Below are 13,833 nucleotides of genomic sequence, written 5' to 3'. Positions count from 1 at the left end.
TTACAGAAGAAAATATAAATGTTAACAAGCCTTCACATTATAGTATAAAGTAAAGATTAGGGAGGTTGATAAAGAGAAGGATAGAGGTACTAATATCTTCACCATACAAAGTGCTAAGTCCAGAAATACTTATCTTACTTGCTGAAAAGAAAAATAAGAGTATAACTATATACTCAGAATTTAGAAAGGTAACCAAGAGAGAAATAAAACCATATTGAGATAAATGGAAAACAGATATGAGATTACAATAAGCTAAATCGTTACCTATCATATCAGAAGGTTAAAAAATGAAAGTATCAAATCAAAAAACAGCTATAGAAACTTGGGAAACTTGTTATTTAGAAATACAAAAGCCAAAAAAATTAAAACTGAAAGATAAGATAGTTCAAAGTTGTTTCCCTCTAAAGAATGGGAATAGAAGTAGAGAACATGAGGCAAGGAAATGCTGTTTTTTCATTTTAAGTCTTTTAATACTTTTAAATTTTTATAGCATATGCAGATATTATTTGGATAAGATTTTATTTTTTTAAAAAAAGCACTAAGTATTAAAGTGGCTTGTCCAATATTATTGCAAATATGTTTGTAACTCATGATTCTATGTGTTATGATTAAAAAGTTTACTGAGTCAAAGATAATTTATTTCTCCTAAAGAAAACACCATATGGTAAATAAGGTTATTAAATTCTTGCCCTTTTAAACATTCATAATTAGGCTTGCAATACAATGTTAAATAAGAAAGGTTATAAAACATAGGTATAGTAACAACGTATTTTTGTAAAAAAAGGAAGAAACAAAAATATGCATAGAAAAATATAAAGAGTTACATTCCAAAATGTTAATGGATGCCTGAAGGGATCTAAGATGCTGTTTGTTATCTCCTTTTCTTTCATCTTTAGCAAAGAATTAAAAGGGGTGGGTAGGTTGGGAGTTTGGGATTGACATGTATACACTGCTATATTTAAAATAGATAACCAACAAGGACCTACTGCACAGAGGCAGGAAACTCTGCTGGGTATTCTGTAATAACCTAAATGAGATAAGTATCTGAAAAAGAACAGATACTGAATCACTTTGCAGTATACCTGAAACTAACACAACACTGTTAATCAACTATACTCCAATATTTAAAACAAAAAAGAATTAATCTCAGCCAAAAGAGAGGGTAGGAATTGGCCTCATCCTGATCTCTAGGAAGAGTGTTTTTGTTTATTTAAGGACTCTGGAGTTCCTTAGGCACCTCTGTTTACCTGAGGACTTTACCAAACAAGGTCATTATCTTGGGGGCTTACACCATGCAGCATCTGTTCTACCTCTGGAAGGGCTAGACACTAAAGGTCAGTCACATGGGCAGTCAACTACATCTTCTCTATAAAACTCTGGACACCAAGACTCAAGTGAGCTTCTCTGGTTGGCAATACTCTGCATGTTGTCACACATCATCACCAGGAGTTAATGCTGTTCAAGACTTCAGAGAGAGAGAATGACATCACACCTGGAACCTTCCTGGACTCTGTCTCATGCTTCTCTCCCCTTGGCCAATTTCTTGCGGTACGCGGGCCTCTCACTGTTGTGGCCTCTCCCGTTGCGGAGCACAGGCTCCGGACGCGCAGGCTCAGCGGCCATGGCTCACGGGCCCAGCCACTCTGCGGTATGTGGGATCCTCCCGGACCGGGGCACGAACCCATGTCCCCTGCATCGGCAGGCGGACCCTCAACCACTGCGCCACCAGGGAAGCCCACCTTGGCCAATTTTAATCTGTATCCTTTTACTATAATAAACCATACCCAAGAGTATAACAGTTTTCAATGAGTTCTGCAAGCCCTTCCAGCAAATTGTCAAACATGAGGGCAGTCGTGGGAACCCCCCAAATCTGCAGTTGTCAGAAGTGAGGGCATTCTTATAAACAATAACCCACACCTTGGCATTTTTCTACAATAAACATATAATAATTGGGTAAAAATAAGTTACCAAAAACACTGATGCTCACTAGACAGTATGTAACAATTGTATTTACAGAAAAGTTAAAACTGTTTAAATAAAAACTCATTTAATTCATGAGTTTGCTATACAAACTAGCATGCAGGCCATCATTCCAAGAATCATCACCCTCCATATTGTGCAAACTCCAAAAACTCATTCTTTCATTGAAAACTGGTACACTGCAAAGCAAATTAAACGTTTATATTTCAAACTAGACAAAACTCTTCCACTATTTAAAACAATTGTGTTTGACTGACTAATTCTCTTCATTTTAAGTGCTTGCTTAAAGTGAAGAAATAAATGTTGACGAAAAACATTTGGGAGGAAAAAAGAAAAAAAGAAGATAATGTGTACATCCTGAAAAACACTCTAGGATGTATAAGGTATACAGACCCTTGTCTATCACTAATGGCTCTTTCTACCTGACCTACTCTCTATGAAACCGATCATTTAAGATTACACATTTTGTTTGTGGATTATTCATCTTTCATTTCAAATGTGACTACCAATGAAAGAGAAAGTAAAATTTAAATTACTTTAGCTACTTCACAGTTTATTTTTATAGTGTGAAGAAAGCAACCCAAATTAATCACATATCACATTTTAGGATTTATGTGATCTGCAGGGTAATAAAGATTTTAAAATATGGCATCAAAAAAGACTCAAAATAAAAGAACACTAGATAATTTGGACCAACCCTCACAGGAAGACAACTAAAAAAGCAGGACAAAATATAAAAATCACCTTCTTAGACAGACTAAATTACTAAAAATACATGTTATCAGGTGAAACTGAAGTGAGAACTGGAACCCAGAGAAGTAACTACGATACTGGGGCTACTTTCACTCTGGAAAGTATTTGCCAATTCTAAAGACATGACAGAGGCTAAGCGGCACTTTCAGCAGCTTTGCCGTTCTAGGATTTGAGAGTGGAGTTCAGGAACTATCGAGGGTGGTAACTCTGAGAATCTACATGAACACTTTGGGAAAGGACCCTAAATAACTGCACCCAAGCACCGCAGCCCAGTTTAACGTTATGTGGATGACTCAGGAAACCTCATACCATTCAAGTGGTTCAAGACAAAAGAGAAGTAACCAGAATCCTCTCTGGGAGAAGATAACCTAGACATAAAATTATGTCAAGATATATTTTTAGTCTACAACATCCAGAGACAAGGAAACATAACCAGGCATGTAAAATGCAAAAACATCATAAATAAGTACCTAGAGAAACAAGAAACAACAGAAACATTTCAATGAACTCCATATACTGAACTTATCAGACTTTAAAACAATAACATTTACCATGTTCAAAGATATAAATTACAGATTGAAAAACTGACACAAAGCTCAGTACTGCAGATAGTGAGAAAACAAACTTGAACCACATAGGTATTCTAGAACTGAGAAAGACAATAACCAAAAAAAGAAACTCAGTGGATGAGTTTAAAAGTATATTACATACAGCTTCAGAAAACTAGCTAAAGGGCAGACAGGTAAATATCAACAAAAACTAACCAAAATGCAGTCAAGAGGGACAAAAATATAGAAAATATAGATGAGAATGTAACAGACATAGAAGATATACTAAAACAGTCTACCATGTTTAATTGGAGTCCCAGAAGGAGAAAATAAAAACTATCTGAAAAGTTAATAGCTACGAACTCACCAAACTGATAAAAGACATCAATCCATGAAGTCAAGAAATCTAAGCAATTCCAAACGGAATAAATAAAAAGAAATCTGCCACTCAACATAGTAAAATCACAAAATATCAAAGAGGGAAAAAAAAATATCTTAGAAGAGACACATTTTTAAAAGGTTACCAAAGAAGCAACACTTAAATGGGCTTCTCAGCAGCAACAGCAGGAGCCAGAAAGCAGCAGTTTTGTATTTTCAAAATGCAGAAAGAAAATAACTGCAAATCGTAAAGTCTGTGCCAGAGAAAATATTCTTCAAAACAAAAGCAAAAAGATAAGCATGGGCATCATCAGAAAATCTACAAACAACAAATGCTGGAGAGGGTGTGGAGAAAAGGGAACCCTCTTGCACTGTTGATGGGAATGTAAATGGATACAGCCATTATGGAGAACAGTATGGAAGTTCCTTAAAAAACTAAAAATGGAATTACCATATGACCCAGATATCCCAATACTGGGCATATACCCAGAGAAAACCATAATTCAAAAAGACACATGCACCACAATGTTCATTGCAGCACTATTTACAATAGCCAGGTCATGGAAGCAAACTAAATGCCCATTGACAGACAAATGGATAAAGAAGATGTGGTACATATATACAATGGAATATTACTCAGCCGTAAGAAAGAACGAAATTGGTTCATTTGTAGAGACGTGGATGGATCTAGAGACTGTCATACAGAGTGAAGTAAGTCAGAAAGAGAAAAACAAATATAGTACATTAATGTATATATGTGCAATCTAGAAAAATGGTACAGATGAACCAGTTTGTAAGGCAGAAATAGAGACACAGATGTAGAACAAACATATGGGCACCAAGTGGGGAAAGTGACGGCGGCGGGGGGTGGTGGTGAGATGAACTGAGCGATTGGGACTGACATGTATACACTAACATGTATAAAATAGACAACTAATAAGAACCTGCTGTATTAAAAAAAAAAAAAAGACAAGCAAAAAGCAGAGTTTGCCACACTGAAAGAAACTCTGAAGGTGTTTTCTGAGCACAGCAGGAAAAGGGGAACACATCCAATATCCAGAAAGAGATGCACAAAGGAAAGAAAAGCAAAAGAGTGGTAAATATATAGGTATATAAACACTGAGTAAAATAAGAAAAAATTAACTCAAAATGGATTAAAGACTTAAACTTAAAACTTGAAACCACAAAACTCCTAGAAGAAAACATAGGCAGTAAGCTCCTTGTCATTGGTCCTGGGGATGATTTTTTGGATTTGACATCAAAAGGAAAAATAAACAAGTGGAACTACATCAAACTAAAAACTTCTGCGCAACCCATCAACAAAATGAAAAGACGACCTACAGAATGGGAGAATATATTTGCAAATCATATATCTTATAAGGGGTTCGTAAGAACTCATACAACTTAATAGCAAAAGAAAAAAAAGAAAAAAACCAGTCTGATTTAAAAATAGAGAATCAGAATAAACATTTTTCCAGAGGATCCATATGGATAGTCAACTGGTACATGAAAAGATACTTAACATCACTAATCACCAGGGAAATGAAAATCAAAACTTCCAGCTATAAAATAAATAAGTCCTGGGGATGTAATGTACAGCATGGCGACTATAGTTAATAAAACTATATTGCATACTGCAAAGTTGCTAAGAGAGTAAATCTTTTAAAAGTTCTCATCAAAAGAAAAAAACATTTGTAACTATGTATGGTGACGGATGCTAACTAGACTTACTGTGGTGATCATTTCTCAAAACATATAAATTTCAAATCATTATGTTGTACACCTGAAACTAATATACTGTTATATGACAGTTACACCCCAACAACAACAACAAAAACATAAATAAGATGAAAAAGGAGGAGGAGGAAGAGGGAGGGGGAGGATGTGGAAATTTTAAATATTAGGAAGATTAAAATAACAACAGCTATATAAATCAGGAGTTAAAGTATTCTAAGATCCCTGCATGGTACTGAAGGAGAGTAAAGGTAGCAATTAATATTAGATTTTTAAAAGTGAAAAAGGCATGTGGTAATCACTAAAATAATACAGTATAAAAATGCTAGACACAAACAAACAAACAAACAAACCTGACTTGCAGTTTCAGCTCCAACATGGAAGAAGCTTGGAAACTGTCACTCCCACCCTTACAAGAAGAAAGTTAAACAAATGGAAAATCAGTGACTTTCCTTGGACGCATCAGAGAATTGAGGACACAGGGCAAACCACCACCTCAAGATACGGAGAGACAGGGATATCCAGAGAGTCACAGCTAAGATCTACTAGATCATCTCAAGTAGAAACCACTGGAGTCATAAACTGGTAAGAACACTGTACTAGCTTCCCAGGGCTGTCATAACAAACTATCACAAACTAGGTGACTTAAAACAATAAAACTATTTTGTTCTCTCATAGTTATAGCTTTGGCGACCAGAGTACAAAATCAAGGTATCATCAGGGTTGGATCTTTCTAAAGACGGATATAGAATTGCTCCACACCTCTATCTTGGCTTCTAGGGGCTGCCAGCAACCTCTGGCATTCCTTGGCTTGCATAATTCCAACCTCTGCCTCCATGGCCCTCCCCTTCTGTGTCTGTCTCAAACCTCCTTCTCCTTACTCTTCATAAGTACACCAGTCACTGGATTTATGGCCAATCCTAAATCTAGGATATCATCTTAAGATCCTTAGCTACATCTGCAAAGACTCTATTTCCAAATAACGTCACATTCATACATACCAGGACTTAGAACTTAGACATAACATTTTGGGGGCAAAAAGTCAATCTACTACAAAAACTGAAAACAAAACCTTTGATGAATTGCTGGAGGCTAAATATGGACTAGCATGAGAGTAGAAAAATTCTGGGGACCACAGTCTCAGGGGAGCCTCCACCCTTTTGTGGGTTTTACTTCCAGGAACCCCACCAGGTTCTCACAATGAAGAGCCTATAAAGATCTCCTTGTGGTTCTGGCAGAGAGGTAAGGGAAAGTAATTCATTGTGAAATAACCAGTACCCAAAACACAGACCTACTCTCCAGGAAAAAGACTCCACCAGGTCCTGATCCCACCTGTGGAAAGGGTATAAGGGCATTTCTCTGATTCCAGTCCCCTCTTACCTTTCTGTCTCACATGGAGAGGTGTGGGGTGGGGAAATAAGAAAGACATCACAGTCCCAGGACACAGACCCACCAGTAGTTTGAGATTTAATTGTAAGATTATAGGATGCTTCCTCTTCCCAGCACCTTACAACCATACCCATGGGGCTCCATTATAATAAGTTAACTACCACTGAAAGAGTTACATGATGCAGATTCTATCTGAGAAGGAGTTCTTAGGTAAACCCAAAGACAGCAGGGGAGACAAAAACAAGGACACTAAAGGAATTTGATGCCTCTGGCACCTACAGCTAGAACAAATTTTAAAAACAGTACACTCCTAGCCAGATTAATATAAAACCTTATACTAGGGACTTCCCTGGTGGTCCAGTGGTTAAGAATCTGCCTTCCAATGCAGGGGACGCAGGTTCTATCCCTGGTCAGGGAACTAAAACCTCACATGCTGCAGGGCAACAAAGCCCGCAGGCTCTAGAGCCCGTGTGCCACAACTAGAGGGCCTATGCGCCGCAACTACTGAGCCCGCATGTCACAACTAGAGAGAAGCCCGCATGCCACACAGAGATCCTGCATGCTGCAACTAAGACCCAATGCAGCCAAATAAAAAAATTTAAAAAAAGCCCTCACACTAAAGACCTATTGATCTCAGCTCCTTTTACCTAATACATCATGTCCAATTTTCAACAAAAAATTACATGTCACGCTTTTAGAAGGCAAGAAAAACACAGAGCCAGACTGAAGTATACATGCATTTTGAAATCAAACAGGGAATTGTAAATAACTATAATATATGTTATAGGTGATAATGGAAAAAAACAGATAACATGCAAGAACAGATGTATAAGGTAAGCAGATAGAGACTCTAAGATAAACAATCAAGAGGAAATGCTAGAAATCAAAAAACACTGTAACAGAAATAAAGGATGCCATTGGTGGGCTCATCTACCAACTAGACACCACAAAGGACAGATTCAAGAAGCTTGAAGATAGGTCAACAGAAACTTCTCGAACTAAAATACAAAAATAATAATTTTTGAAAAAACAAAACAGAACATCCAAGAACTGTCGAACCATTTCAGAAGATATAGGGACTCCACTGGTGGTGCAGTGGATAAAACTTTGCGCTCTCAATGCAGGGGGCCTGGGTTCAATCCCTGGTCAGGGAACTAGATCCCACATTCATGCCACAACCAGGAGTTCACATGCCACAACTAAGGAGACTGTGTGCCACAACTAAGGAGCTGGCAAGCCACAACTAAGGATCCCGCAAGTCGCAACTAAGGAGCCCGCCTGCTGCAACTAAGGAGCCCACATGCTGCAACTAAGGAGCCAGCGAGCCACAACTAAGACCCAGTGCAACCAGATAAATAGATATTTTTTAAAAAGATATAACATATGCATAATTGAAATATCAGATAAGGAAGAAGGAAGAGACAAGACAGAAGAAATAAATGAATATTGGTGGAGAATTTTCCAAAATTAGTAACATATACCAAACCACACATTCAGGAAGCTCAAACACAAAGAATGCGGGAAAGTCTACACCTATGCATACCATATTCAAACCAAAGACAGAGAAAAATCTTGAAAGAAGCCATAAGAAAAAAACACCTTACCAACAGAGGAACAGGGATAAGCATTACAGCAGGCTTCTCTTCAGAAACAATCGAGCAAGAAGGAAATAGAGTAAACTACTTAAAGTATTGAAAGAAAAAAACTACCAACTTAAAGTTCTATATTCAGTGAAATTATCCTTCAAAAGTAAAGGATAAAGACTTTCTCGCACAAACAAAAAACAAAAATTCATTGCCAATGGACCTGCCATGAAAGAAATGATAACAGAAGTTCTTCAAATAGAAGGAAAACTATACAGGTCAAAAACTCAACCCTATATAAAGAGTGAAGGCAAAGGAATAAATGAAGATAGAACAAAATCTTTCACTTTTCTTATTCCTAATTGATCGAAAAGATCACTGTTTAAAATAATAATAGTAACAATGTATTGGGTGATTTTTAGCATATAGATAAGTGAATGAATGACAGCAATATCATAAAGGACAAAGGGGGAGTTGGGAATACTCTATGGTACCTGCCTTACACATGAAGTGGGACAGTGTTATTTAAAGGTGAACTTAGATTAGTAATAAATGTATATAGCAAACTCTAGGGCAACTACTAAAAAAACTTTTAAGTATAAAAAGAGAGGACATAAAATGGAATCATATAAAATGTTCAACTGAAACCAGAGAAAACAGAAAAATAGGGAAAAAACAATGAAATCAAAATTGGTTATTTGAAAAGATCAATAAAATTTATAAATCTCTAGGAAGACTGATCAAGAAGGAAAAAAAAAAAAAGACCCAGATTACCAATATGAAGAACAAAAAAAGGGAATATCACCAGAGACTTCACATTAATTTTAAAAATAATAAGGGAAAACTATAAACAAGATACACATGAAGGGGACTTCCCTGGTGGCGCAGTGGATGAGACTCCACCCTCCCAATGCAGGGGGCCTGGGTTTGATCCCTGGTCAGGGAACTAGATCCCATATGCATGATGCGACTAAGAGTTCACATGCCACAACTAAGGAGCCCACGTGCCGCAACTAAGACCTGGTGCAACCAAATAAATAAATATTAAAAAAAAAAGATACACATGAAGAAAACCTCAAAGTTTTGGTAGTTTGGTAGTTTGATATAATCTGAATAACTATTTTTTAAATTGAGTTTGTAGCTTAAAAACCTTCCAAAAAAAGAAATCCCAAGGCCCAGATGTTTTCCCTGGCAAATTCTACCAAACATTTAAAGAAGAAATCTGCCAATTCTACACGGTGAGATACTACTATACACCTATTAGAATGACTAAAATACCACGAAGATGTGAAGCAACTGACACTCTAATATATTGCTAGTGACAAAAAAAAAAAAAGGTATAATAGACACTCAGGAAAAGAGTTTGGCAGTTTCACATAAAGTTAAACATACACTATGACTCCTAGCTACACATACTCTGGAGAAGTAAAACTTATGCTGACATAAAAACCTATGCACAAATGTTTACAGCGGCTCTGTTCTCAACTGCCACAAACTACAAAAATCCCAATGCCCTTCAATGGACAAACGGACTAAAAAAAAAAAAAAAAAAAAAAACTGGTACAGTCATACAATGCAATACTACCCATAGGAAGTGCCTCTGGTAATGCTGGAAATGCTCCCAAGAAACAGAGAAAAGGCTGAATTGCTTGATAGGTATCAATACCACTGATTGAGGTCTGCAGCTGCAGCTGACAGCCATTTCAAGATAACTGAATCGAGGGTAAGAACTATTGTTAAATTAATAAAGAAAAAAGAAAGAAAGAAAAAAAGGAAATTTGTGAAGCTGTCACTGCAGCTGTGCCAGCATAGCAAAAACCATGAACTTTTTATTTCATACTGAGAATACAAGTTTTAATTCAGGATTGCTATAAGACTATAGACTCTAATAAGATTCAAGAAAAAAAGCGAAGTCATTACATGACAATTTAAAGCAAGAGGAAGGTGAAGGATAGAAAGCTGGAGAATTTAATGCCAGCAAAGGATGGTTTGTTAATTTTAGAAAGAGGTTTGGCTTTAAAAATGCCAAGATAACAGGAGAAACAGCTTCTGCTGACCAAGAGACAGCAGAAGAGTTCCCAAATGCCATTAAGAAAATAATTTAGGAGAAAGGATATCTGTCTGAAAAGGTTTTTAATGCAGACAAAGGTGCCCTATTCTGGGGGGAAAAAAGTCACAAAGGACATTTATTAGTGAAAAAAAAAGAGAGAGAGAAGCGACCACCAAGATTTAAGGCAGGAAGGGACAGGCTAACACTACTGTTTTGTGCAAATGCAGCCGGGTTTATGGTCAGGATTACTCTCATCTATAAAGCTGCTAACTCCTGAGCCTTGAGGAAAAAGATTAAACACAAGCTGCCAATCTTTTGGTTACAAAACAAGAAGGCCTGGATAAGAGTGCAATCCAGAAAAAGGACTGGGGACTTCCCTGGTGGCGCAGTGGTTAAGAATCCACCTGCCAATGCAGAGGACATGGGTTTGAGCCCTAATCCGGGAAGATCCCACATGCCGCGGAGCAACTAAGTCCATGTGCCACAACTACTGAGCCTGCACTCTAGAGTCCGCAAGCCATGACTACTGAAGCCCGCGTGCCTAGAGCCCATGCTCCGCAACGAGAGAAGCCACCACAATGAGAAGCCTGTGCACCGCAATGAAGAGTAGCCCCCGCTCGCTCCAACTAGAGAAAGCCGGGGCGCAGCAACAAAGAGGAAAGAAAGGAAGGAAGAGAGGGAGGGAGGGAGGGAGGGAGAAAGCAAGAAAGCAAGCAAGCAAGCAAGAAATCTTGCCAGTAAAGGACTACTTCTTTTTTTAAACATCTTTATTGGAGTATAATTGCTTTACAGTGTTGCGTTAGTTAATAACGTATATACTAACATACGTATATATGCATACGTATATCCCCATATCCCCTCCCCCTCATGCGTCTCCCTTCCACCCTCCTTATCCCACCCCTCTAGGTGGTGGCAAAGCACTGAGCTGATCTCCCTGTGCCAAGCAAGGACTACTTTTTAAAGTTCTTTTGATATTGGACAATGTCCCCTGGCCACCCAGAACCCCATGAGTTCAACAACAAAGGCATCAGAGTTACCTACTTGTCCCTGAACACAATGGCTCCAATTCAGCCTCTAGATCAGGGGGTCAAAGGACCTTTAAGGCTCATCGCACATAGTACTCTACAGAAAAGATTGTCAATACTTATCGAAGAGGACCTCCACAGAGAGATCATGGAAGTCTGTCATGGCACCAATGAAGATGCCATTGTTGTTATTTAAAAAAAAAAAAAAAAAAAGCCGTGAAAGCCATCAAGCCCAAAACAATAAATTCCCACTGGAGAAAACTGTGTCCAGTTGTTGTACATGATTTCACAGCATTTAGAACAGAGCCAGTCAAGGAAATGATGAAAGAGTATAGATATGGCAAAAAAAAAAAAGGTGGAGGGTGAAGGGTTTCAAGGTACGAATCTTGCAGAAATTCAAGAACTAACAGACACCACACCAGAGGAATTAACAGAAGACGACTTGAAGTAGATGAACGCTTCCAAAGAAAACAATGAGAAAGATGACATAAAAACAGCAGTGCCAGAAAACAAACTGACAAATTTGTTTATTGATAATCTGGCAGAAGGGTTCTGATTATTCAAGACTGCTTTTGACTTCTTTTACAAGATGGATCCTTCTATGATACAGGCACTGAAACTAAAGCGAACTGTGGAAGAAGGATTGGTACCTACAGAAACATTTTTAGAAAAATGAAAAAGCAAAAAAAGTCACACAAAAATTATATTTTCAGGGCTTCCCTGGTGGTGCAGTAGTTGAGAGCCCGCCTGCCGATGCAGGGGACGCGGGTTCGTGCCCCAGTCCTGGAAGATCCCACATGCCGCAGAGCGGCTGGGCCCGTGAGCCATGGCCGCTGAGCCTGTGCGTCAGGAGCCTGTGCCCCGCAATGGGAGAGGCCACAACAGTGAGAGGCCCGCGTACCGCAAAAGAAAAAAATTATATTTCCGTAATGTTATACCAAGCATTCCTGCCTCTCCTGCATCCCCTTCTAACTCTTCCGTCTCTGCCACCCAAGCCAGCAAGACCAACTGCTCTTCCTCCACCTCCTCACAGCCTACCCAACATGAAAAGAAGGGTGAGGACCTTTATGATTATCCACTTTCACTTAATGAACAGTAAATAATCATCATGCCTTACAGTTAATAAACTTGCCTGTTGTGTGTGTCTTCATGTGAAAAATCTCATAACTGTACAGCAAGAAATGTATGAGACGTTTCTGTGTCATCATCATCATCATCACCTAAGTATTCATCATGTAGAACATCGTGTGCAAGACTTGTACTGAAGTAGAGAGCCAGTCCTTACATAGGCATGGGTGATATTTAATATAAAGTTAATGTCTTAGTTTTCTTACTGTTTTATAACTTGGCTTTCAAAGAATTACATTACCATACAGTACACCTATCTCTCTCATAATTGGAGAAACTGTATATTAGCTTATCATCACAGGTGTTTTTTTTAATGTAACAATATTTACATACTATATTGTGAATATGACTGCAATATTGTATGCCATAATTTTATAACAATTTATTCACTAGTGTAAAGGCAAGGCTACCATGAAGCAACCATATCAATTATACTAGGCTACCATAAAGCATTAATATTGATGCTTCTTTATTATCAATGTATGAATCATTATACCTATAAGTAAATACAAATTCATTTTTCACATTATCTTTTCATTTTTGATGTCTAGTGTTAGTAATACATATAACATCTACAGTGTTATGTATCATATAATATTGACATAGCTACTGATAGACAATTCATCTTGTAAGCCAATGACATAAATTTATATCAATAAATACAGTACAGTACTAATAAATGTATTTTCTCTTCTTTATGATTTTCTTAATAACATTTTCTTTTCCCTAGCTTACTTTATTATAAAAATGCAGTATGTAGCACATATAACATCCAAAATATGCGAAAATAAACTTTATGTTATTTGTAGAGCTCCCAGTCAACAGCAAGCTATTAGTAAAGTTTGGGGGGAGTCAAAAGTTATATGCAGATTTTCAACTTTGCAGGGGGTCAGCGCCCCTAACCCCCGCACTGTTCAAGAGTCAACTGTATATGTGAAGTATGAGCCAAATCTGTAAAATATACTTATTTTTTAAGACCTAAAACACATCAAAATAACTGTTCACTCTGTAGAAGTTTATGGGTCACTTTTGTCATTCTTTATCCTCCTTGTATTTTCTAAACTTCCTAAGATGAACAGTTTTATAATCAGAAAGATGTCGCTAACGTTAGTATCCCATAGTGGACTGAATATACAGAATGTTACTGTGGCAGAAGCCCAAATATGCAAAACAGTGTTCCTTATTGTAATGTCACTCTTTCCCAGTGAGGGTTTCATTCCAAGGTGATACAGGAGGGTATCTGATGTTTTGTCCCACAGTATACA

General features: G+C 37.6%; 1 protein-coding gene across 2 annotated transcripts in view; it reads right to left on the bottom strand.

Moving 5' to 3' along the window:
- The window catches only part of CD2AP (CD2 associated protein), a 112,499-nt gene that overhangs the window by 81,519 nt on the left and 17,147 nt on the right, over nucleotides 1–13,833 (bottom strand). The gene's annotated exons all lie outside the window — the stretch shown is intronic.

Source organism: Mesoplodon bidens (genome assembly GCF_964165515.1).
Source record: "Mesoplodon bidens genome assembly, chromosome: 10".
NCBI lineage: Eukaryota > Metazoa > Chordata > Mammalia > Artiodactyla > Ziphiidae > Mesoplodon > Mesoplodon bidens.
Note: the sequence above shows the minus strand (reverse complement) of the source record. Positions and strands in the feature narration are given on the sequence as shown.